Raw genomic sequence first — 26,340 nt, forward strand, 5'->3', positions numbered from 1 at the left:
GCATCGAGCATGTGTGCAGCTCACTTTCTGTAAAGCTCCTACCTCAGAAACAAGAGCAGAAATAGCTGGCTCCAACATTCGGTATGAAGTCTGATCTGATCACTCTGAACCTCTGAAGATGGGTCCCAACCCGAAACGACACCTAACCATATTCTCCAGAGATGCTGCCTGACCCGCTGAGTTACTCCAACACTTTGTGTCTTCTTTTGTAAACCAGCATCTGCAGTACCTTTCTTCTACATTCCAAAATTCTTGCCTGACAACCAATACTGCCCTACCAATTGACATCCATTCCTGATCTTACCAAATTATTTAGATTTTGTTGTCACTTTGATTGAAAGATGAAACTTGGAAACAGGCCCTTCAGCCCATCTTGTGAACTCAAATAAAATGCTGGAAACAGCCAGCAGCAAGTGTAGGGGGAATAAACACAGTTAAGGTGGATTACCTAACATCAGAACTATTGACTGGGGTTATGGGGAGAAGGCAGGAGAATGGGGTTAGGAGGCAGATGGAGATAGATCAGCCATGAATGAATGGCGGAGTAGACTTGATGGGCCGAATGGCTTAATTCTACTATCACTTATGGCCTAATGAATTAAGCAGGAAAGGCCTACTACCTGAAATGTTGATATCTGCTGATCTCAACATGCCTTTAGTTTAGGTTAATTTTGTTTATTTTAATTTTGTTTAGTTTAGATAATTGTCACATGTACAATGAAAAGCTTTATTGTTGCATGCCATCCAGTCAGTGGAAAGACAAAACATGATTATAATCGAGCCGTCCATAGAGTACAGATACAGGATAAAGGGAATAACGTTTAGTGCAAGATAAAGTCCAGTAAAGTCCGATTACAGATAGTCTGAGGGTTTGCGGTAGATCTTAGGTCCAGACCGTTGTCTAGTTGGTGATAGGATGGTGGAGTTGCCTGATAACAGCTGGGAATAAACTGTCCCTGAATCTGGTGGTGTGTGCTCTCACACTTCTGTACCTTTTGCCTGATGGGAGAGGGGAGAAGAGGGAGTGACTGGGGTGAAACTCATCCTTGGTTATGCTGGTGGCCTTGCCGAGACAGTGTGAAATGTAGATGGAGTCAGTGGAAGGGAGGTTGGTTTATATGTAGGTCTGGGCTGCGTCCACAATTCTCTGCAATTTCGTGTGGGTCTCGGATGGAGCTGTTCCTGGACTCAATTATGTATTTACTGACGTATTTCAGTAAAGTGGCAAACAGAACAAGTGAGCTGATTTGAGATGTTTAAAATTCTCTGACTCATTGTTCAATGCATGTAATGAGTCACCAATACAACGTGCTTGAGTGAGAGGTGCAGAAAATGAACCGAGCAGTAGACCTAACACGTGACACTGGAAAAGCAAATACTCTATCTGTTCCAGGCAATGAACCATTATGACACAAAGTGCTAGAGTAACTCAACGGGTCAGGCAGCATATCTGGAGAACATATTACACAAAGAACCCAGTCACACAAAGGGTGGAGGCTGTACGGAACGAGCTGCCGGAGGAGGTAGTTGAGACAGGGACAATCCCAATGTTTAAGGAACAGTTAGACATGGATAGGACAGGTTTGGAGGGTTATGGACCAAATGCAGACAGGTGGGACTAATGTAGCTAGGATATGTTGGCCAGTGTGGGCAAGTTGGGCCGAAGGGTCTGTTTCCATGCTGAATGGCTCTATGACTCTATAACATGGTTAGGTAACTACATAATCCTCCCCCCCACCCTGCTTCCCCCATAGAACCCCACCCCCCCCCCACCTCTTTCCCCAGTGCCCCACCTGGACTTGCACCTATTGCTGCCCTCCCTGTCCCCTTCTAGTTACATTCCTTTCTCGAGCTTTACAATTCACACCTCTTTTTCTCCTTTTGTCTCATACCTGTCTTTTCATCTCTGCCTTTGTCCAACGTCTCCTCAACAAATCACCCCCCTCATCTGTGTCAGCCTAGTACCCGGTAGGTTTTGCCATGCCCCTAAAGGACACAAAGTGCTGGAGTAACTCAGCGGGCCAGGCAGCATCTCTGGAGCACATGGAGAGGTGACTTTTCAGGTTGAGGCCCTTCTTCGAACCGTTTGCAGGTTTGAGAGAAAGCTGGATAAGGGGATAGGCAAGTCAAAGTGTGACAAGTAACAGGTGGGCATAGGCAAAGGGGGGGGTTAGGGGGGGTCATAGGCAGATGATTAGAACAATGGCCAGAGATAAGAGCAGACGGTGTGTGACAGGTTTGCTGCAGATTGTGAAGCCAGAGGGAGGAAAGTAATGGTGGGGAGGACTGGAGAGAAGAAATAGGTGGGAGTCCAGATGGGTTTAGGAGGAAGGGGGGAGAAGAAAGAAAGGATGCGGGAGAGAAATGGAGGCATTAGTTAGAGGTCAGTCTTTAAAATTTTAAATTTTAGCTGGTGTGTAGGGAGTGGATGAGAAAGTGGGATAGCATAGAACTAATGCGAATGGGTGATCGATGGTCGATGTTGATTGTGGGCCAAAGGGCCTGTTTCTACGCTGCATCTCTACTAAGTCGGTACGCATAATGCTGGAGTAAGTCAGCGGGTCAGGCAGCATGTCCGGAGGGATATGAGGGATATTTATTAGTTTAGTTCAGTTTAGAGATACAGCGTGGAAACAGACCCTTCGGCCCACGAAATCCATGCCGACCAATGATCACCTGCACATTAATTCTATTTTACGCACAAGGGACAATTTTCAGAACCTAATTCACCTCTACACCTGCACGTCTTTGGGATGTGGGAGGAAAGCAGAGCACCCGGAGAAAGCCTACACGGTCACGGGGAGAATATACAAACGCACTGGTGCTGAGAGGCAGCAACTCCACCGCTGCACCACTGTGCCGCCACATCCCATTGCTATCCATAGGACCTCCTGTGCACAAATTGGCTGTCCTCTAACAACTGCATATCATTGACTGTGAACTGCTTCTAAAGTGGCGACAGCATTTTGGGGCAGCGGTAGAGTTGCGGCATTACAACACCAGAGACCTGGGTTCAATCCTGACTGCGGGTACTGTCTGTATTGAATTTTAACCTTCTTCCTGTGACCGCGTGGGTTTTCTCCAGGTGCTCCGGTTTCCTCCCACATTCCGAAGACGTGCAGGTTTGTAGGTTAATTGGCTTTGGTAAAATTGTAAAATTGCCCCTAGTGTGTGTAGGATAGTGTTAGTATGGGGTGATTGCTGGTCAGCACGGCCTTGGTGGGCCGAAGGGCCTGTCTCCATGCTGTATCTCTAAAGTCTAAAGTCGAAAGCACAGTTTTCTCCATTCCAAATTTGCAGCATTCACAATAAATATATCTCTTGCTGATAGCTGCACTTGTGCTGTGCGTAAATGCCTTTAAACATATTTTAAGACTTCGTTGGAGGTTGCAGTAACAAAAACCTGGCCGCTGAACAAAAGATTTGTCATCCCTGTGCTTTCTAATATTAGCATGCATTCAGAACAAGATCAGTCACTTACTGGAAAAAAATATTTCAATCACTTACACAGAGGGAAGAAACAGCCTCGACTTCAGATAATCTACCCAAGGGTGACAGATATACCATTTGCATAACGATTGGAAAGAAATTTGGATGCATTTCACCTTGGCAACAGAGAGTGAGCACGTCTATTGCAAAAATAAAGTGCAAGTTTGGAAGCTTCGGTAATTGAGGGTTTGCAGTGGAAAAGGGGGTTGGTTTATAAATGAATTATTGGCACTGCAGAAATAAAGCACTGCAGATGTTGGTTAACACACAAATGGACCCAAAGTGCTGGAGTAACTCAGTGGGTCAGACAGCATCTCTGGAGAACATCAATGGGTGACGTTTCGGGCTGGGACCTTTTTTCATACAGTTTAGTTTGGTTTGGTTTGGTTTGGTTAGGTTAGGTTTAGTTAGTTTAGTTTAGTTTAGTTTAGTTTAGAGATACAGGATGGAAACAGGCCTTTTGGCCCACCGAGTCTATCGAAGCCAGCGATCACCCGTACACTAGTTTTATCCTAAGCATAATTTACAGAAGATAATTAACCTGCAAACCTTTGGAGTATGGGTGGAAACCGGAGCAACTGGAGGAAACCCACATGGTCACAGGGAGAACTTACAAGCTCCTTACAGCCAACACCCATAGTCAGGATCGAACCCGGGACTCTGGCGCTGTGAGGCTGCAACTCTACCGCTGTATGACTGTGCTGCCCTGCTACTGATTGCAGGGGGGGGGAGAAGAAAGCTGGAAAAGGGTAGACGGAGAAAGTAGAAGGGTAGAGGGGTGAAAGTAGAAGGGTAGAGGGGAGAAAGTAGAAGGGTAGAGGGGAGAAAGTAGAAGGGTAAGGGAGAAACAGCTGGGAGTCCAGGTGGGGCACAGGAGATGGAGGAGAGGGAAGAGGGGGTGGGTGTGGGGAGAAAGGGGAGAGATGCTGCCTGACCTGCCGAGTTACCCCAGCACTTTGTGTCCTCATGTAGATAGGCTTCATAGTTAGCATGGGCGAGTTGGGCTGAAGGGCACGTTTCTCTGTCATACGAGTCAGACCATGACTATATTTCCTGGAGTGCATTTAGGTCTCAGAATTGCTTTGGCTGTATACCCAGTCAAAGTTTATTTGGGGACTATTCAGGAAAGTAAATAGATGATAGCAAATCCAATTTAATGGTCGCATATCGATCAGAATGCCTGTGGCAGCTAACTGTGACATGGGTATAAAGATTGAAAACACAAACAGGGAATTGATGAAAAATGGTTGTGTTTATTGGGCATTGATTTTTTTTTTAGTGTGCATATTAAAGTGAGGATGGAAATTAAAGGGCAAAGCTTGGAGGGTGCGGATTGATGGAATACCATGCCAGGATGTGAGTAAATAGTCTCTCCCAGTGCACACTTAATGGGTGCATTGTTTACGGAGTCATCGAGTCATAGAGTCTTACAGCATGGAAACAGACCCTTCAGCCCAACTTGCCCATGCCGACCAACATGCCCCACCTACACTAGTCTCACCTGCCTGCGTTAGGCCCATATCCCTCTCAACCTATCCCAGCCATGTACCTGTCTAAATGTTTCTAAAATGCTGCAATAGTACCTGCCTCAACTACCTCTTCTGGCAGCTCATTCCACACACCCACCAGGTTCAGATTCAGATTCAGATTCAGGGATACAGCGTGGAAACAGGCCCTTCGGCCCACCGGTTCCACGCCGCCCAGCGATCCCCGCACATTAACACTATCCTTCACACACTAGGGACAATTTTTACATTTGCCCAGCCAATTAACCTACATACCTGTACGTCTTTGGAGTGTGAGAGGAAACCGAAGATCTCGGAGAAAACCCACGCAGGTCACTGGGAGAACGTACAAACTCCGTACAGACGGCGCCCGTAGTCAGGATCGAACCTGAGTTTCCGGCGCTGCATTCGCTGTAAGGCAGCAACTCTACCGCTGCGCCACTGTGCCGCCATTTTGTGTAAAACAGTTACCCTTCAGGTTCTTGTTAATTTTTCTCCCCTTCACCTCAAACCAATGTCCTCTGGTCCTCAATTCACCTCCTCTGGGATAAAGACACTGTGCATTTACCCGATCGATTCCTCTCATGATTTCATACACCTCTCCGTGATCACCACTCATCCTCCTGCGCTACAAGGAATAGAGTCCGAGCCTGATCCCTGTAGGTCAGGCCCTCGAGTCCTGCCAACATCCTTGTAAATCTTTGCTGCCCCCGTTCCAGCTTGACAACATCTCTCCAATAAGCGTGGTGACCAAAACTGAACACAATACTCCAAATGTGGTCTCACCAACACCTTATATAACGGCAAAATGACCCCCCAACATCTATACACAATATTCTGACTAATGAATGTGAGTGGAGAAACCTGCAGATGCTTGTTTACAAAAAACCCCCACAAAGTGTTGGAGTAACTCAGCGGGTCAGGCAACATCTCTGGAGAACATGGATAGGTGACTTTTCGGGGCTGAAGAACCCGGGGGCACCGGTTTCCTCGCACATCCTAAAGACGTGTGGGTTTGTAAGTTAATTGACTTCTATAAATTGTCCCTAGTGTGTAGGGAGCGGATGAGAAAGTGGGCCAACACAAAGCCAGTGTGAATGGGTGATTTTGGCTCAGTGTGGACTCAGTGGGCCGAAGGGCCTGTTCCCAAACTGTGTCTCTAGACTAAACCAAACTAACCCATCCATGGACTATGGGGGGTTGTATTTATTACCCATCCCTGGGTCCCCTAGGAAGTTGTGGTGGTGAACCACCTTCTCCAACCACTTCCGTTGGAATGAAACTCCATGACAGAGACCACATGTCATTGAGCGGACAGCGATACATTTCCAACATGGGAACAGTGTTCAACTTGGGAGGAGAACTGTCAGAAGGTGGTGTTCACATGCGCCTGCTTCCCTTGTCCTTCCAGATTGTAGAGGTCAAGTATTTGGGAGATCCTACAGAACTTGCTCAGGTGTATGAATTTTTTATACTTAGGCTTTTTTTGTTTACATCAAAGGCAGATTCCCCCACATCTCCCCACATTGAGTTCCACTAATTTATCCCATTCATTTGGTCATAAGGTCTTAAGACATTGGAGCAGAATTAGGCTATTCAACCCATCGCGTCTGCTGCACCATTCAATCATGGCCGATCTATTTTTCCTTCTCAGCGCCATTCTCCTGCCTTCTACCTGTAATGTTTGACACCCTTACGAATCAATGTTCATACTGTTCCTTTGTAAGCTGCCCAAGCAGAATATCAGCTGCTGTTCCTCCAGTTTACATAATCTTTAAAACCTTTACCAATCAAGAACCTGTCAATTTCCACTTTTAAAAATACCCAATAACTTGGCAATGGATTCCACAGATTCACCACCCTCTGGCTGCTTCCTCATCTCCGTTCTAAAGGTATGTCCTTTTATTCTGAAGCTGTGGCCTCTGGTGCCACACTCTCCCATCACTAAATACCCTTTCCACATCCACTCTATATGGGCCTTTCATAATTCGGTAGGTCTCAATGAGATCCCCCCCTCATGAAAGCACTGGATGATGAAACTTTATTGTCACTTGTACCTAGGTCTTTGTTTTTGCACGCAAAGTCCACAAAAGGGTCGCCACTAAGGCGCCCACAAAGTTACAAAAAGTACCCAGGCAAGGCCATTCCACCCATCACACCTGTACTAACTCATTGTAAAAGTAATTCAATTATTCCATTCATACTTAAACCATTGTAATTTTGGTCGGAACAGTTCTCTCTTCCCTTGACCTCCAGTATGCTGTGGCTGGTTTAATGGGTTCCCCATCACTCACTGCGCAAGGAAAGTTAGATGAAGCTGAAAGGAAACATTTTGGTCCATTGAACCTCTGGCAGAGATTGTTCGAACTCAACAAACAGCTAAGGATGGATCTGCTCCGTTGAAAATCCTGACACACCAGCAGAGATAGCATCTGCTGTCGTGCAAATATGCACAGCAGCCAAACCTCATCAGTGACAGGTTGACTCAGGCAGAACCAGTACATGCCCAGATTCGTGAGAGCAGGGTGTTTAATTTCAATCTGGACAGATCTGCCTGCCTGCATCAGAGCTGGGATGACTCACAATGTGTGCCACACTGTTTGTGCCTCATAGAATAAGGAGCAGTGCAGTGTAGGAACAGGCCCTTCGGCCCACAATGTCTGTGCCAAACATGATGCCAAGATAAACGGATCTCCTCTGCCTGCACGTGATCCATATCCCTCCAATCCCTCCATATCCAAAAACCTCTTGAACACCACTCTCGTGTCCCTGAAGAACCGGGAACTCACCTGAAGGACCTGAAGATTTGTCGGGCCGCTGGTGGGGGAGGGAGCCGCTGGAGACATCAAATGCAAGGAGTGGGTCAGTAGGAGTGTGAACTGGGCTAATATCTCCAGCGCCCTCAAGGTCAGGAGGCGCCCCCGGGACACTAGGATGGCCGGGTGAGGAGAGGAGAGGGCCAATCTGACCTGCGCTGCAGGAGCCTGGGGCTCACCTGGATCGCTCCAGTAGACTGAGCGTGTGGGCGGACCGGACTTTAGACTTTGGGAAATGGCGCCAAAACATGGCGGTGCCTGCATGTGTAAATATGCAAAAAGAATTTCATTCTGCAGTTGCAGATGTAACAAATAAAGCACCATTGAGCCATTGAGGATCTGCCTCCATCACTTCTCTTGGCATCCTGTTCCAGCCACCCACCACACTCTGAATAACTTGCCCCGCACATCTATATACCAAAACTCTCGTTTGTTTGTTTGTTTGTTCCAGAACTACAGCCAAAACGGTACACGATAGCTTGACAATTTTAGGCCCACCTTACTCACCGCCGTCCCTTTGGTGCTAATGGAAGAGGTTTCATTGAAATCGGTGTTATAATTCTATAGTCATTTACATTTTAAAGTTTAAATCCATCTCCTAGGGAGGGAGGGTGATGGAGGGAGAGGCAGGGCGGGAGGAGGGGAGGATAAGGGGGGGTGAGGGGGATAGAGTGGGGGGGAGGGGAAGAGGGGGAGGGGGGTTGCGGGAAGGGGGTAGAAGGAGAGGGGGTGGGGGGAGCAGGGAGGGTGGAGAGGGGAGGGGGGGAGTGGGGAGGGGGAAAGGGAGGGAGGGGGAGGAGGGGAGGGAGGGGGGAGGGGGTAGAGGAGGGGGAGAGGGTGGAGAGGGGAGTGGGGAGGGAGAAGGGAGGGGGGAAGAGGGGAGGGGGAGTGAGGGGGAGGAGAGGCTGCTGCACCAATGCAGGAGAGGTTTGGTCTAGTCTACTTTAAACTTTGCCCCTCTCACCTTAAAGCTATGCCCTCTATGATTTGACAAATCAGCCCTGGAAGAAAATAGTTCAGATTGTCTACCCTTGCTAGGCCCCTCATAATTTTATACACCTCTGTTAGAAGTTTCCCCTCAACCTCCAATACTCCAGAGAAAACAATCCCAGGTCTGTCCAACCACTCCTTATAGGTAATTCCCTCTAATCCAGGCAACTTTCTAATAAATCTCTTTTGCACTTTCCAAACCTTCCACGTCTTTCCTATAATGAGGTGATCAGAACTACACATAATACTCCAAATGCGGCCTGACCAAAGTCTGATAGAGCTGCATCATGACTTCCTGATTCTTATATTCAATGCCCTAGCAATGAAGGCAAGCATATCAAACACCTTTTTTTTACCACCCTAACTACCTGTGCTGCCACCTCCAGTGAGCTATGAACTTGGACTTCAAGAACCCTCTGCACATCAATGCTGCTAAGGGTCTTGCCATTAGCTGTATATTCTCCACTGTCGTTCAACAGTGCAGTGATTTCTCCCACGTCACAGTGGCGCAGCGATATAGCTGCTGCTTCACCGTGCCAGAGACCCATGTTCGATACCGACCTCAGGTGCTGTCTGTGCAGAGTTTGTTTGTTCTCCCTGTGACCACGCGGGTTTTCTCTGGGTGCTCCAGTATCCTACCCCATTCAAAAGATGTGCGGGTTTGTAGGTTAATTAGCTTTAGTAAATTGCCCCTAGTGTGTAGGATGCGAAAATGGCATAGCATAGAACTAGTGTACGGATGACCTATAGTCAGCACGGACCCAGTGGGCCACTGTTTCCATGCTGTAGCTCTAGCTTGACTACATATCCCACTTCATTGTCAGCTGTTAAGAGTCAACTAGACCAATTTGGGCCCAAACCTCTCCTGCATTGGTGCACTACCCTCTCCTCCCCCTCCCCCCCTCCCCCCCCCCCGCCCCCCACTCCACCCTCCCCCCACTCCACCCTCCCCCCTCCTCCCTCTCTCCCCTCACTCCCCCTCCCCCCCCTCTCCCCTTCCCCCCTCTCCCCTCTCCTCCCCCTCCTTCCCTCCCCCCACCTCCCCTCCGCCCCCAGAGACCCAATCTTGACTACGGGTTCTGTCTGTACAGAGTTTGTGTGTTCTCCCTGTGACTGCGTGGGTTTTCGCCAGGTGCTCCGGTTTCCTCCCACGCTACAGATGCATCTGGGCCTGTACATTAATTGACTTCTGGTAAATTGCCCCATGCGCGTAGGATGCAAAAGTGAGATAACATAGAACTAGCATATGGTTGGTCAATGGTCGGTGTGGACTCGGTGGGCCGAAGGGCCAGTTTCCACGCTGTATCTTTAAAATAAACTAAAACACTCCATATCCCTCCTCACTGTCAGCTGTGAAGAGTCAATGGTATTTAATTGCTGTATGTACCGACGATAGACCAATGAAGCTCTTACTTGCAGCAGCATAACAGGCCTGTATGGCGAGTCCGAGACTTGTAGTTGTAGATGAAGTTTATTGCAACCGCAATACACGAATACAGAATCAAAACAACAAGTCGCAGGACAACCAATATAAACTTACTGTCTTCCTTGAAGACTCAAACGAACTAACTCAATCGGGCGCCAAACGCACCCATGACATCGCTGACCAATCAGCGATGTCCTTCCCTGGACCAATCCCCATGGTCGCGTTCCCACGTGACCTCGCTGGCCAATCCGAGGGTTCGACGACCTAGACCATTCTCCATGGTCGCTACATGACCCCCCCCAGAACCCTAGGTGCGGAACCTAGCTGGGAGCCTGATTTCGCGACCACAACGAGTACGGAGAGGGACAGCCTGAACCACAGGAGCCGGAGGTTCCGGACTTGGTGGAACAGCCGGAACGAGAGGTTCTGGAGGAACTACCGGCACGGGGGGCTCTGGAGGAACTGCCGAAACGGGAGGTCCTGCAGGAACTGTCAGAACGGGGGTTGCTGGACTGGGCGGAACTAACGGAGGTCGGCCTCTCCGAGGGGTTTGACCGACCAAAACTGGTTGATCCGGGTCCAAATGGGCAGGTTTGAGCCGGGCCACCGAGACGAGTTCGCTCTTGCCGCCCATGTCTAAGGTGAAAGTAGCCGTTCCCTTACGTAACACCCGGAACGGCCCTTGATAGACCCTCTGCAACGGGGCGCGATGGGCATCCTTTCGCAGAAAAACAAACTCACAGTCTTTCAGGGCAGCCGGTTCATGCACCATGGAACACCCATGGCGTGAAGTCGGCACTGGAGCCAGGGAGCCCACCCGTTCCCGGAGAGATGCTAACGCTGATGGGACCGAAGGGAGCAGGGCTGAAGGGTCCGAAAAAAGGTCTCCGGGTACTCGAAGTGTCGAGCCATATACTAGCTCTGCAGACGACGCACCGAGATCTGGCTTAGGAGCAGTCCGGATGCCCAAAAGAACCCAAGGGAGTTGGTCCACCCAGTCCGGGCCTTCAAGCCTTGCACTGAGGGACGCCTTAAGTTGGCGGTGGAACCTTTCTACGAGTCCATTTGCCTGGGGGTGATATGCAGTTGTGGGTTGTAACTTGGACCCGTACAGTTCCGCCAGCGCGGCCCAGAGGGACGAAGTGAACTGTGGCCCTCTGTCAGTGGTAATGACTGCCGGGACCCCAAAACGAGCTACCCAATGGAGGGCCAAAGTCCTAGCACAAGACGCTGACGAGATATCAAACAACGGGAAAGCCTCTGGCCACCGGGTGAACCGATCCACCACCGTGAGGAGGTGGGTGTAGCCCCGGGAGGAAGGCAAAGGTCCGACCAAATCCACGTGGATGTGAAAAAAACGAAAGGGCGGGACCTCGAAATCCTGTACGGGGGGCTGGACGTGGCGCTGGACTTTAGCGGTCTGACAGGGCACGCAGGAACGTGCCCACCCCGCTACCTGTTTTCTCAGGCCATGCCAGACAAACCTCGCTGCTACCAAGGCAGAGGTGGAGCGGATGGACGGGTGCGCCAGCCCGTGAATGGCATCGAAAACCCGGCGCTGAAGGGAGGGCGGTACTACCGGCCTGGGGCGAGGAAGAGAAACATCGCACCAGACTTTCGTGCCCTCCGAACCACAAGCTACCTGGGCCAACTTCAATCCCGAAGTGGTGGACTGGTACGTCGAAACGGTATCCGCCAGGAGCTGTGCCTCCGCAAGCTCCTGGGGATCCACTTCGCAGTCCACCGCCGAAATAGGGGGAAAAGCAGGTCTAGACAGGGCGTCAGCAACGGCATTCAGCTTACCCGCGATATGACGGACATCTGTGGTAAATTCTGAGATAGCCGTGAGGTGCCGCTGCTGGCGGGCCGACCATGGGTCAGACAATTTCAAAAAAGCGAATGTTAATGGCTTGTGGTCCGTAAATGCCACAAATGGGCGGCCCTCGAGGAAATACCTGAAATGACGGACGGCTAAATGGAGAGCTAGAAGCTCTCGGTCAAATGCGCTATATTTCAGCTCGGCCGAATTTAGTTGCCGGCTGAAAAACGCTAAAGGCTGCCAACGGCCACCAACCTGCTGCTCCAGAACTCCACCCACCGCCACGTCCGAGGCGTCGACCGTCAGGGCCGTGGGGGCTGAGGGGCTCGGATGGACCAACATGGTGGCGTCTGCCAAGGCTGCCTTAGCTGCCGTAAAAGCCGACTCTGCGGCCGGGGACCACAACAATTCTACTGGATTACCTGCAAGGCATTGGAAAAGCGGGCGCAGGACTCGCGCCGCTGCCGGAACGAATCTATGGTAGAAATTAACCATGCCAACGAACTCCTGCAGCCCTTTTACTGTGGTGGGCCTGGGGAAAGCCCGAATAGCCTCCACCTTCTCTGGCAAAGGGGCAGCGCCGGCAGGGGTAATTCTATGCCCTAGAAAATCGAGAGCAGGGAGGCCGAATTGACATTTGGAGGGTTGAATAATGAGCCCGTGGTCTTGGAGCCGCTGGAACACGGTCCGCAAATGGGCCTGGTGTTCCTGCACTGAGGGGCTAGCTACCAGGATGTCGTCTAGATAGATAAACAAAAAGGGTAAACCCCGGCCCACGCGGTCCATCAGTCGCTGGAAAGCCTGTGCCGCGTTCTTTAAACCGAAAGGCATACGCAACCATTCAAACAACCCGAACGGAGTTATAGTTGCAGTTTTTTGTATGTCCTCCGGTCGCACCGGAATCTGATGATATCCTCGCACCAAATCGATTTTGGAAAACACTACCGCACCTTCCAGCCCAGATGAAAAGTCCTGTAGGTGCGGTATGGGGTAGCGATCAGCCGTGGTGACAGCATTGAGACGCCGATAATCGCCACATGGCCTCCACCCCCCAGATGCCTTGGAGACCATGTGTAACGGCGAGGCCCACGGGCTGTCAGACTGACGGACAATGCCCATTTCCTCCATCTTCCTGAACTCCTCCTTTGCCACCACCAGTTTTCTGGCGGCAGTCTCCTGGCCCGAGCGAAAACGGGAGGGCCTTCGGTGTGGATGTGATGGACCACACCGTGTTTAGCCGAAGGTGCGTCGAAACGTTGAACGAGCAGCTCTGGGAACTCGGCCAGAATCGCAGCATATGAGTCGGGGGCCGCGACGACGGCCTGGACAGTAGGGCTGAGCGAGGAGGCGATTGTCGGAGCGACGTGCTCGTCTTCGGCGGAAGGTCGGAGGTCGTTACCGCGGACATCAGGAACCAGTGAAAAAGCCCAGAGAAAATCTGCGCCCAGGATCGCTTGTTTGACGTCGGCTATGATGAATGGCCATTCGTACGTGCGGAGGCCTAAACCCAGGGACATTTTCCGTGTACCGAACGTGCGAATTGGGCTGCCGTTCACCGCGATGAGGGTGGGACCTGTCTTACCCGATCTGGTTTCGAGGTCGGTCGGCGGCACTATGCTGACGATGGCTCCCGTGTCTACCAAAAATTCTGTGTCCGTGAATCGATCATGGACATAGAGGCGCCGGTTCTGGCCAATCGTAACTGCCCCTATGTACGATCGGCCGAGGCATTTCCCGCGAAGGTACAAGGCAAGCGGCAGTTGCGGGATTCGTTACCCCATCGTAGGTGATAATAGCACCAGCCGCGCTTGTGCGGATCTTTTTGGCGGGCTTTCGGAGAATTGGCGGGAGACGTGGCGCCATCTTGCCGTCGCTGTGGCGTGGTCACCGAGGTCGAGACTTTGTTGATGGAATCCCCTGCCTTGTTTTTTCCCGCTATGAGCGCGTCCGCTTTCGCTGCATATGCTTCGGGGTCCTTAAAAGAACAATCCGTAAGCAGCAATCGGACATCCTCGGGGAGTTTTTCGCGGAATGCCTGCTCAAACATCGGGCAATCCGTATGCTCACCGGCTAGCACCATCATTTCGGCCATGAGGACGGAAGGCAGTTTGTCTCCAAGCTCCGGTAGGTGCAGAAGTTTTGCCGCACCACCATGCTTTTTTAACCCGAAGGTCCGCAGTAATACCTTCTTCATGGTTTCATACTTGTCTTCCGCAGGTGAATTTATTATGAACCGCATCACGCGCTTGGTTGTGTCCGGCGATAGCGCGCTGACGAGGTAGAAGTACTTCGTGGAATCATCCGACACCTTCTTTATATGGAATTGGGCCTCGGCGTGGATAAACCAAGCTTGCGGTGCGTACGTCCAAAATAACGGAAGATGAACGTCCGCCGCGCTTGACTCCGGTGTGCCCTGCTCAGTCATCGTCAACGAGGCGTCGGGTTTTTCTCAGTCGGTGATCGTCCAGATCACGTTCGGGGTCACCAATATGGCGAGTCCGAGACTTGTAGTTGTAGATGAAGTTTATTGCAACCGCAATACACGAATACAGAATCAAAACAACAAGTCGCAGGACAACCAATATAAACTTACTGTCTTCCTTGAAGACTCAAACGAACTAACTCAATCGGGCGCCAAACGCACCCATGACATCGCTGACCAATCAGCGATGTCCTTCCCTGGACCAATCCCCATGGTCGCGTTCCCACGTGACCTCGCTGGCCAATCCAAGGGTTCGACGACCTAGACCATTCTCCATGGTCGCTACACCTGAATGGATACAAGTTTTGATTCAAACTTTCATTCGTGTCATCCCCTCGACCTTCTCGATCCCAGGAGTCACAAACCTGCAGATGAAGCATCTGCTACAGTGTGGACATGCACAGCAGCAAATACATCACAGCAGTGCGTAAACTTGGCGTGTTGGATTCATGAGGCAGACCTTATGGAGCATGAGTTTTATTTTAAATTTGTTGTGGGCTGGTATGAAGGGCACTCTGCCGTGTGACTGACACACATCCAGGCATCCGGCTTCCAGGGGAGACGATGGAAGCAGATACGATCGCAATGTTTATGAGGCATTTAGACAGGCACATAAGCAAGGGCACTGTCCGATTCACCTCTACCACATTGCAGGCATTGGACTTTGTCTCTGGAACTAGTGCACTACGATGCTGAGAACTATATTCTGTACTCTGTATCTTCCCCTTTGCTCCAACTATTGTACTTGAGTTTGCCTTGATTGTATTTATGTATGGTATATTTGACTTGTTTGGATAGCACGCAAAGCAAAGCAGTTCACTGTATCTCAGTATACCTGACAATAATGCACCAAAACCTAAACATGAACAGGGATATAGTCCATGTGTAGTCAGATGGGAACAGTTTGATTGAGCATCATGGTCAGCATAGACAAGTGGGCTGTAGGCCTGGTGCTGCGATGTTCTCCCGTGTGCTATAACATCATAGTGTGGAGTCTTCAGAGTGTGGAGTCTGCATATTCTCCCTACAATTACACGGTTCCCTCCCAATGCTCCAGAGAAAAACTTGCAGGTTGGAAAGTTTATTGGCCACTGTAAATTGCCCAGAGGATGAAGATGGGTGGTGGAATCCGGCAGTGGTTTAATGGGAATGTGGAGAGATTCCTTAGAAGATTGAGTAGGTTTGGTATTTATTCACAAAATGCTGGAGTAACTCAGCAGGTCAGGCAGCATCTCAGGAGAGAAGGAATGGGTGACGTTTCGGGTCGAGACCCTTGTTCAGAAGAAGGGTCTCGAACCGAAACGTCACCCATTCCTTCTCTCCTGAGATGCTGCCTGACCTGCTGAGTTATTCCAGCATTTTGTGAATAAATACCTTCGATTTGTACCAGTATCTGCAGTTATTTTCTTACACGAGTAGGATTGGTATATCAACGAATACTTTCTTGAACTTCTGCAGGTGTACAGTAAAGAGCATATTGACTGGTTGCATCAAGGCCTGGTTTGACAACTCAAACGCCCAGGAAAAAAGATTACAAAAAGTGGTGGAGTCCATCACGGGTACCGACCTCCCCACCACCGAAGAGATCTATAGGAGACGCTGCCTCAGAAAAGGTGGCCAATATCATCAAAGAACCACACCACCCTGGCCACGTTCTCATTTGCAAATAGGTACAGGAGTCTGAAAAACATGAGCATCAGTTTCAAGACTAGTTTCGGCCCAACAACCATCAGATTCTTGAACACTACACAACATTAATCTCAACTATGAACTATGGACTTACTTTGGTTGCACTAAAGACTTTGGGCTTTTTTGTGCTGGTATTGTGGTTATTAAATTGTTGAAATGTTTGTTTATTGTACAGTATTAGAGTCATAAAGTCAAGGAGCGATGCAGCATGGAATCGGGCTCTTCAGCCCTACTTGCCTACACCGGCCAACATGTCCCAGCTACACTAGTCCCACGTGCCCGCATTTGGTCCATATCCCTCTATGTGTGTACTGTGTTTACAGGCCTGTTATGCTTTTACGTAAGAATTGCATTGTTCCATTGATGGTACATATGATAATTAAACACTTGACTCTCTTTACTTTTGAAACGAGAGACTTGGATTTAGCTCAGAAGGGACTGAACTCTTGTGAATAAAAATAATTTTTAGCGTAAATGGGTGCACAATGGTCAGCACGGACTTGATAAGTGGAAGAACGACACAAAGTGCTGGCGTACCTCAGCAGGGGTTATGGGGAGAAGGTAGAAGAATGGGGTTAAGAGGGGTTAAGAGGGAAAGATAGATCAGCCATGATTGAATGGCAGAGTAGACTTGATGGGCTGATGGTCCAAATCTGTTGCTATAACTTAAGAACATGAGTAGATCAAGCACCGTCTCTGGAGGAGATGGACAGGCGGCGTTTCGGATCGGGACCCATCTCAGACTGAAGAAGGGACTCGGCCTGGAACATCACCTACTCATTTTCTCCAGATGCTGCCTGACCTACTGAGTTACTGCAGCACTTTGTTCCTTTTGTCTGTTAACCAACATCTGCAGTTCTTTGTTGCTACTATTTGATGGGTCGAAGGGTTGTTTCTGTGCTCTATGACACTAATACTGCAACAGTAAGACCTGCCCTCAGCACGCCAATTCTCAGAGATGGGCATTGGGCCAATATCCTTCTGGCACGGAGATAGTTATTGTGCCCCAGGGAAATAAACGGTAAGCGTTTCTTTAAGGGAGAGCGGCCAGCAGACTTTGAACACTTGTGCCTGCATTTGTGCTATTGATTGAAACCCAAAGAAGGTTTTCCAGCGAGTTTTGTCGAGATGGTAGGCGATCGTAACATAGTGTCATAGAGTCATATTGCACAGAAAGGCCTTCCTGCCCAATGTTCATGCCAACATGCCCCTTCTACACTAGTCCCACCTGCCAGCATTTGGCCCATATCCCTCTAAACCTGTTCTGTCCATGAACACCTAAATGTTTCTTAAATGTTATCATAGTACCTGCCTCAACTACTGTACCTCCGCAGTCAGCTTGTTTCATTTACCTGCTACTCTCTGTGAAAACGTTGCCCCTCAGTTTCCAATTAAACCGTTGCCCTATCACCTTAACCCTATGTCCTCTGGTTCCTGATTCCCTGACTCTGGGTATGACTCTGTACATTCACCCTATCTATTCCCGTAATGGCATACACCTCTATAAGATCACCCCTCAATCTCCTGCGCTCCAAGGATTTCAGTCCTAGCCTGCGCAACCTCTCCCTATAGCTCAGGCCTCGAGTTCTGGGAACCTCCTTGCAAAACCTCTCTGCACTCTTTCCAGCTAAACAACATCCCTCCTATGGCAGGGTGACCAAAACTGAAGGGAAGACTCCAAATGCGGCCCCACCGTCATCTTGTACAACTATAACATAACATCTTAGCATGGTGGAGCTTCAAGCTGAACAACTATGAAGTTTGTGAGTCTCGTCAACGACGGTGTAAGTCCTACCAGCAGGTGTTATGGTACTTCCTGCGTATCCGCTCCCTAAGCCAGACCGCCCATTAAAAGGGAATTTGATTTGATAGCTTCCCCATTCATTCAATTCAATTAAACCTTAAAATTACCTAACATGGTCCAATAACACTGCTGCGCTGGTCAAGAAGGCACAACAAAGACTGTTCTACCTAAGAACACTGAAAAAGTCTGGTCTACCCCAACAGCTGCTAACGACCTTCTACCGCTGCACCATAGAGAGCATCCTAACGCATGGCATCCCTGTGTGGTACCTCAGCTGCACGGAGGCAGAAAGGAAAGCTCTACAGCGGGTAGTCCATAGAGCTCAGAGGACCATCGGAACACAGCTACCAGACTTGGAGGGCATCTACAACACATGATGCCTCAGAAAAGCCACCAGCATCCACAAAGACTCTTCACACCCCTGCAACAGTCTGTTCGAACTCCTTCCATCGGACTGACGATACAAGGCCTTCTACGCCCGCACCTCCAGACTCAGGAACAGCTTCATCCCCAGGGCCATAGCTGCTATGAACCGGTCCTGCTAAGCCGGATGGTCACAACGCATAGATCAACTTGCACTTTACCCTGTCTAAAACTATCACAATTGTTTCGTTGGGTTGCTGTTGTCTAAATTACTTAAATTATTGCATCGTATGGGAGGCGCATTCCCAATCTCGTTGTACCCCTGGGTACAATGACAATAAAGATATATTGTATTGTATTGTATTAACAACAGGGGGAATCCCAGCTAAAACAAACAGTAATGGATGAGCTACACTGGGCAATGAGAAAGCCTCTGAACAGCCTCTGTAAATGCCTCAAAAACGTCACAAGACTTCACCTTGTAGATTGTACAGTTTCAGTGTCGGTCTATCTTCTGTTTCTTGTCTTCTGTCTTTAGTTCAGTTTGTTATTGTCTCGTGTACCCCGGTGTAAAGCATTTTGTTGCGTGCTATCCAGTCAGCGGAAAGACGATACATAATTACAATCAAGCTGTCCAAGGTGTATAGATACACGATGAAGGGAATAACGTTTAGTGCAAGATAATGTCCAGTAAAGTCCGATTAATGATAGTCCTTGGGAACATCATGGGCGTCTGTGACCACCCTATCCACCTGCAACGACCCTTTCAGGGAATTATGTACCTGCAGAATGGCGCAGCGGTAGAACTGCTGCTGCTGTATATATTTCCTCTGGGTGCTCTGGTTCCTCCCATACTTCAAAGACGTGCAGGTTTGTAGGTTAATTGGCTTCTGTAAAATGACCCTAGTGTGTAGGATAGAACTAGTGTACGGGTGATCGATGGTCAGCATGGACTTGGTGGCCCAAAGGGCCTGTTTCTGCGCTGGTCTCCACTCAACTGCCAATTAAAGCCGCCTCAATACTTTTTGTTTCCTTTTCGTCTCTGGCCTTTGTCAAGTCAAGTCAATTTTATTTGTATAGCACATTTAAAAACAACCCACGTTGACCAAAGTGCTGTACATCAGTTCAGGTAGTAAGAACAAACATACAATGGCACACAAACATAACAGCACATACATAAACAGTTCACAGCGCCCCCTCAGTGGGCCTCAAACGCTAGGGAGTAGAAATAGGTTTTGAGCCTGGACTTAAAGGAGTCGATGGAGGGGACAGTTCTGATGGGGAGAGGGATGCTGTTCCACAGTCTAGGAGCTGCAACCGCAAAAGCGCGGTCACCCCTGAGCTTAAGCCTAGACCGCGGGATAGTCAGTAGCCCCAAGTCGGCCGACCTGAGGGACCTGGAGATAGAGTGGGGGGGTTAGAAGATTTTTGATATGGGGGGAGGGGCAAGCCTGTTTAGAGCGTTGTAAAAGAATAGGAGGAGCTTGAAGTTGATTCTGTACCGTACTGGGAGCCAGTGGAGAGAGGCCAGAATCGGGGTGATGTGGTCCCTTTTACGGGTACCCGTCAGGAGTCTCGCTGCGGCGTTTTGGACCAATTGCAGGCGGGACAGAGATGATTGGCTGATCCCAGTGTATAGGGAGTTGCAGTAGTCTAGGCGGGAGGAAATGAATGCGTGGATGATGTTTTCAATGTCGTCAAATTGGAGGAATGGTTTGATTTTAGCTATGGTACGAAGCTGGAAGAAGCTGGCTTTTACCACAGCGTTGGCTTGCTTGACAAACATTATTGCAGAGTCAAATATCACGCCAAGGTTTTTGACATGCGGTTTGACTAGGGAGGATAGGCTTCCAAGGCTGCCTGTTATCGTTTTGATGGAGTCGGGGGGGGGGGGGGGCGAATAGGATGACCTCAGACTTGCTCTCGTTTAGTTGAAGGACGTTCTGTGCCATCCAACATTTTATGTCCACCCATCTGCCAAACAGCCCCCCTCACCTATATCCACCTATCACTTGCCTGGGTTTGCCCCACACCCACCTCTCTTTTCCAGCTTTCTCCCCACTACAATCAGTCGTGGTTTAGTTTAGTTTCGAGATACATAATGGAAACAGGCCCTTTGACCCACCGAGTCCACGCCAACCAGCAATCACCCCATATACTAGTTGTATCCTCCACTCTAGGGACAATTCACAGAAGCCAATTACCCTGCAATTCCACGTGTCTTTGGAATGTGGGAGGAAACCGGAGCACCCCGAGAAAACCCAGGGGGTCACAGGGAGAACGTGCAAACCCCACACAGGCAGCACCCATGGCCAGGATCAAACCCAGGTCTCTGGTGCTGTGAGGCAGCAACTCTACCATTGTGCCACCTTGCAGCCCTGGAATGTGAAGAAGGGTCCCAATTCGAAATGTCGTCTGCCCATTTCGCCCAACAGATGCTGGCTGACCCGCTGAGTTGCTCCAGCACTTTGTGCCTTGATCAAGATTCCAGCATCTGCAGTTCCTTGTGTCTGCAATCATCTCCATTTGGGCTGGGGTTTTGAGGTTACAGCCCAACACACTAAAGTGTTTCCTGATCGAGTTTCACAGGTTGTTGGTATTTTATAGATTAGCATTAGCGGAGAACAGTGTTACAGAAACCAGCCAGGGTTCATTCCACAGAGCGTGCTGCTGTAATGCAGATGCGTGCTTGTTTGCGGGAGAGTAATTATGGAATCCCAGTAAGTGCATGTATTATAAATAAATATAGATTATTTTAAAATTAAATTTTACCCTTGGGTTTGACGAAGAAGTTTTGCATTTAAAATATATACTTTGAATTAGTAAAGAGAGGCTTTTGAAAGGGTTGACAGAAGCTCAATGACTCTCTGAATATTTAATGGTCTGTTAAGTCTTCTAAATCTTTCAGATATGAGACTACATGGGTAGGGATTAGATAAGTTTAATTTTAAGGTCCAACCTAATTAATAACTATCCGCAGAAAAATGAATTTCAGCATCTAGTGTTGATTGCCTCAGGCTGGTTGTCATTTTTCTTATAGTGGGGAATAATTTGTCCGGACTCCTGTTCTACCGGTAGGGAATATATTATTCCATGTCTGAACCAGAGGGCAGTATTGACTGGGCAACACCAATACTTCTTTGCAAAGCATACAGATGGACTACTGTGGGCCATCGAAGAGGGGAAGAGAACAACGAGGCTGAGATTAATGATAGCAGGCAACACAGTGGTGCAGCGGTAGAGTTGCTGCCTTACAGCGCCAGAGACACAAGTTCGATCCCGACTACAGGTGCTGTCTGCGCGGAGTTTGCACGTTTTTCATGTGACCACATGGGTTTCCTCTGGATGCTCCGGTTTCCTCCCACATTCCAAAAACATGCAGGTTTGTAGGTTAAATTGGCCTCTGTAAAGTGTGTAAGCAGGTCTCTAATGCAAGTAGAGCTGCTGGCTTACAGCTAGGGGTGCCAACTATCTCACTCGCAAATACGGGACAAGGTGATGTCACCACGCCGCGCCCCACGTGACCTCACCTAGCCAGCGGCCACGTGCTCCCGCTCCACCAATGGCGGCCGTCCGGGCCAGGAGGCGGGTTGCTATGCAACCTCCGTTAGGCGGCACCCGGGCCTCCGGACCTACACTGTCCAGAGTTAAAATTTCAGAAACCTAGAGTGTCGGGACCTAAACTGCCGGGACTTACAGCGTTGGGGCCTGCAGCGTCCGGTGCTACAGTGTCGGGTGCTACAGTGTTGGGGCCTACAGTGTCGGGACCTACAGCGTCGGGGCCTACAGCGTCGGGCCTACAGCGTCGGGGCCTACAGCGTCGGGGCTTACAGCGTCGGGGCCCACAGCGTCCGGTGCTACAGTGTCGGGTGCTACAGTGTTGGGGCCTACAGTGTCGGGACCTACAGCGTTGGGGCCTACAGCGTCGGGGCCTACAGCGTCCGGTGCTACAGCGTCGGGGCCTACAGCGTCTGGTGCTACAGTGTCGGGTGCTACAGTGTTGGGGCCTACAGTGTCGGAGCGTACAGCGTCGGGGCCTACAGCGTCCGGTGTTACAGCGTCGGGGACTACAGCGTCCAGTGCTACAGCACCCGCTGGGCCTAATACGGGACAGGGGCGGTCCTGTACGGGACAAAACCAATTAGCCCAAAATACGGGATGTCCCGGCTAATACGGGACAGTTGGCAACCCTACTTACAGCACCAGAGACCTGGACTCGAGCCTGACCCCAAGTGCTGTCTGTGTGGAGTTTGCACATTCTCCCTGAGGCTCTGTAGAATTCCTCTGGGTGCTCCGGTTTCTTCCCACATCCCAAAAGACGTACAGGTTTGCATCTTATATATATATATGAAGGCAGATTCAACTTGGAGACAAAAAGTCTAGACTCACCCATGCTGTGCAGTGCTGAGGGCCCACTTAAATGTCAATTGTACTGTCTTCCACACAAGACATTATACAGTCTGACCATCTACCCTCATAGGTGGAATGGGTCCCATGACAGTCTTTCAATAAACCAATTGCTTCCTAGCACAAGGGAGGTTGTTATGGAGGTTAGAGTTCAATCATCTCAGCCATATTCAGTTTAGTTTACTGTCAAGTATACCTGGATGATATGAAATTCTTTCTTCACATGAATGTCACAGAGTAAACTGTATACATACAGTAATGATAAACACAGCAATAAATACAATGATGAATTCAAAAAGTTCTCTGGGGCAAAAGGTTCTCAGAGGGCAGTGGAGGCCAATTCTCTGAATACATTCAAGAGAGAGCTAGATAGAGCTCTTAAGGATAGCGGAGTCAGGGGGTATGGGGAGAAAGCAGGAACGGGGTACTGATTGAGAATGATCAGCCATGATCACATTGCTGGCTCGAAGGGCCGAATGGCCTACTCCTGCACCTATTGTAAAAAAAACTCAGCAGAATGGCTTTGATTGAAAGATACAGCATGGAAACAGGCCATTCGGCCCACCGAGTCTGCGCCAACCATCGATCATCCGTTCACACTAGTTCTACGTTATCCCACTTTCTCATCCACTCCCTACACATTAGGGGTTAATGACAGCGACTGATTAACCTACAAACCAGCACGTCTTTGGGATGTGGGCGGAAACTAGAGCACCCGGAGGAAACCTAAGCAGCCGCAGGGAGAACAGTGTCAACCCCGACCCAGTGTCAACCCCGACCTCAGGTGCTGTCTGTGTGCAAATTCCACACAGACAGCACCTGAGGTCCGGGGTTGACACTGGGTCTCTGGCGCTGTAGGGCAGCGGCTCCAGCAGTATAAAGGTTGTGGTGTCGTCTAAGCTATTGTAAAACACTAATGATAACGATATAACTGAATGGAAATTAGTGGGCTGAGCCAGGACTTGAGGGGGCTGAGCAAAAGGAAGAGGTTGGGCAGGGAAATGGAGGTGTAAAAATGCTGAAACAATGATTGCCTGCCCTGATAGCTTTCCTATCTCCAGATCTTGCCCACTCCCTCTACTTTCAGTCTGAAGAAGGATCCCGACCTGAAATGTCACCCATCTTTTTTGTCCCAGAATGCTGCCTGACTCATTGAGCAACTTCAGCACATTGTCTTTCCGCTGACCGGATAGCACGCAACCAAAAAGCCTTTCGCTGTACCTCGCTCGGTACACGTGGCAATAATAAATTAAAATCAAATTGAACCTGCAGTGTAGGGTCTGAGACCACCACCACAACACCTAAATCCCACTCACATCTTCTCCATGCTCAACCCCTAGAAGTATTTTTCTGCTCTCGGGAAGTTATGAGTCAGGCTTCTAAATAGCAGCGAGACTAAATTAAAATAACCCTCTGACGTAGAAACAAGTCCCATTTCCATCCTTTTACATTTCAGCAGTCGGTACTGGTGGGCGCTTCTGACACTTAGTAAGAAGTGGAGCCAAACATTTACTCCACAGCAATGTGCCATGCTCAGCAGAGGCTAATTTAAAAGGCGTTACACAATGTTGTTTGCATATATTATCAAAGCAACAGAATGTAGATTGTGGGTTGTTCACCCACACTGTATTGCTCATCACTAACACCATCTTTCTGATCCATCACCCAACACAATCTGAAGAAGGGTCCTGACCCAAAACATCCATGTGATCCTATCCATGTGATCCCCTTTCCCCACCACTACTCCCCACCCCCTACCCCCCCCCCCCCCCCCAGTGTTCAGCCACTCCTCTCTACCTGCTTTCATAAGTTCATAAGTTATACGTGCGGAATTAGGCCATTCGGCCCATCTGGTCGACTCTGCCATTCAATCATGGCTGATCTATCTTTGCGTCTCAGCCCCATTCTCCTGCCTTCTCCCCATAACCCCTAACGCCCTTACTAATGAAGAATCTATCACTTTCAGCTTTCTCCCCCCCCCCCCACCCCCCCAATCAGCCTGAAGAAGGGTCCCGACCTGAAACGTCACCTGTCCATGTTCTCCAGAGATGCTGCCTGACCCACTGAGTCACTCCAACACGTTGTGTTCTTTCTCCAGAGAGAGATGGCGGCAGAGTTGCTGCCTTGCAGCGCCAGAGACCCGGGTTCGATTCTGACTATGGGTGCTCTCCGCACAGTTTGTACGTTCTCCCCGTGACCTGCGTTGGTTTTCTCCGGGAGCTCCGGTTTCCTCCCACACTCCAAAGACAGACAGGTGTGTAGGCTAATTGGCTTGATAAAATTGTAACTTGTCCCTAGTATGTGTAGGTTAGTGTTAGTGTGCAGGGATCGTTGGTCGGCACGGACCTGGTCGGCCGAAGGGCCTGTTTCCATGCTGCATCACTAAACTAAACTAAACTAAAAAGCTGCTGCCTGACACGTTGTCATTAAGATGGCGGCGCGTCCAGACGCAGCGGCTTTGCGCTCTCCAGACCGATGCAGCTCGGAGCAGCCCAGCACAGAACGCAGCTGCGAAAAAACCCAGGAAAGTACACCCATAAAACTTTAAAAACTCAGGCAAACACTAAAACTCACCAACAGCACGAGGAAATCCAGCACCGGCACCGAAATCCCGACAGTGCTGGCGGCAGCACGTCCGGAAACAGCGACATCGCGCTCTCCAAAGCGCTGCAGACCACGCAAGGCGGACCGCTCATTGAGCCGCACGGAGCAGCCCAGCAGTGGACACGGCGGGAAAAACAGGTCACTAAATCTTCATTTAAAATCCGCGACCCTTACCTCCACCGAAACCCAGTCAGAGCCCGTGGCGGCGAGTCCGGACACAGCGGCAGCGCGCTCCCCAAGGCACTGCAGCTCACGGAAGGCGGACCGCACATGGAGCCGCACGGAGCTGATCAACATCGGATGTGGCTGCGAGAGACTGGCTGGTGAGCACTATTAAACCCTTACCAAAATGCACGACGGAGCTAGGTAGCACAGGCCCCTGGATCACCACACCGGAGGGATGGAGACGGAGACGGAGCCAGCGCAGGGAGAGGAAGCAAAAACGTGGACGCCGAGCGGGGTGCAGGCCAGGCTACGGAGGGCTCCACAAAGACCTTCCCTACCAAGAATCTTTCTCACTACGCAGGGGTTCTGCCCCTCTCCATCGGGGACCTGGGGTGGAAGGTATTGCACCGAGGAGTCCCCTGCAACCTGTTGCTCGCACGGTTCACAGACTCGCCAGTCGCCAGCCGCCTGCCACTGTTGCGGGCTGGAAGAGTCTGTGTTCCACGTGTACATGGAGTGTGTGAGGTTGCAGCCCCTGATCCAATATCTAAAGGGGCAGCTCCTTGCTTTTTGGCTGCACTTTTCACCCACCACCCTCATCTTTGGACACCCTGTGCGTAGGGGAGAGGGTAGGGCCGAAGATGTCCTTGTTCGGTTGCTCTTGGGCCTGGCCAAGCTGGCCATCTGCGACTCACGGCGCCAGGCGGAAGAGGGCTCTGCCCGAGCCGGCTGCCTACCCCTTTTCTGGGGTTACATCCGCACCCGGGTGGTGTTGGAGAGG

This window comes from Rhinoraja longicauda, chromosome 13 (genome assembly GCF_053455715.1).
Source record: "Rhinoraja longicauda isolate Sanriku21f chromosome 13, sRhiLon1.1, whole genome shotgun sequence".
NCBI lineage: Eukaryota > Metazoa > Chordata > Chondrichthyes > Rajiformes > Arhynchobatidae > Rhinoraja > Rhinoraja longicauda.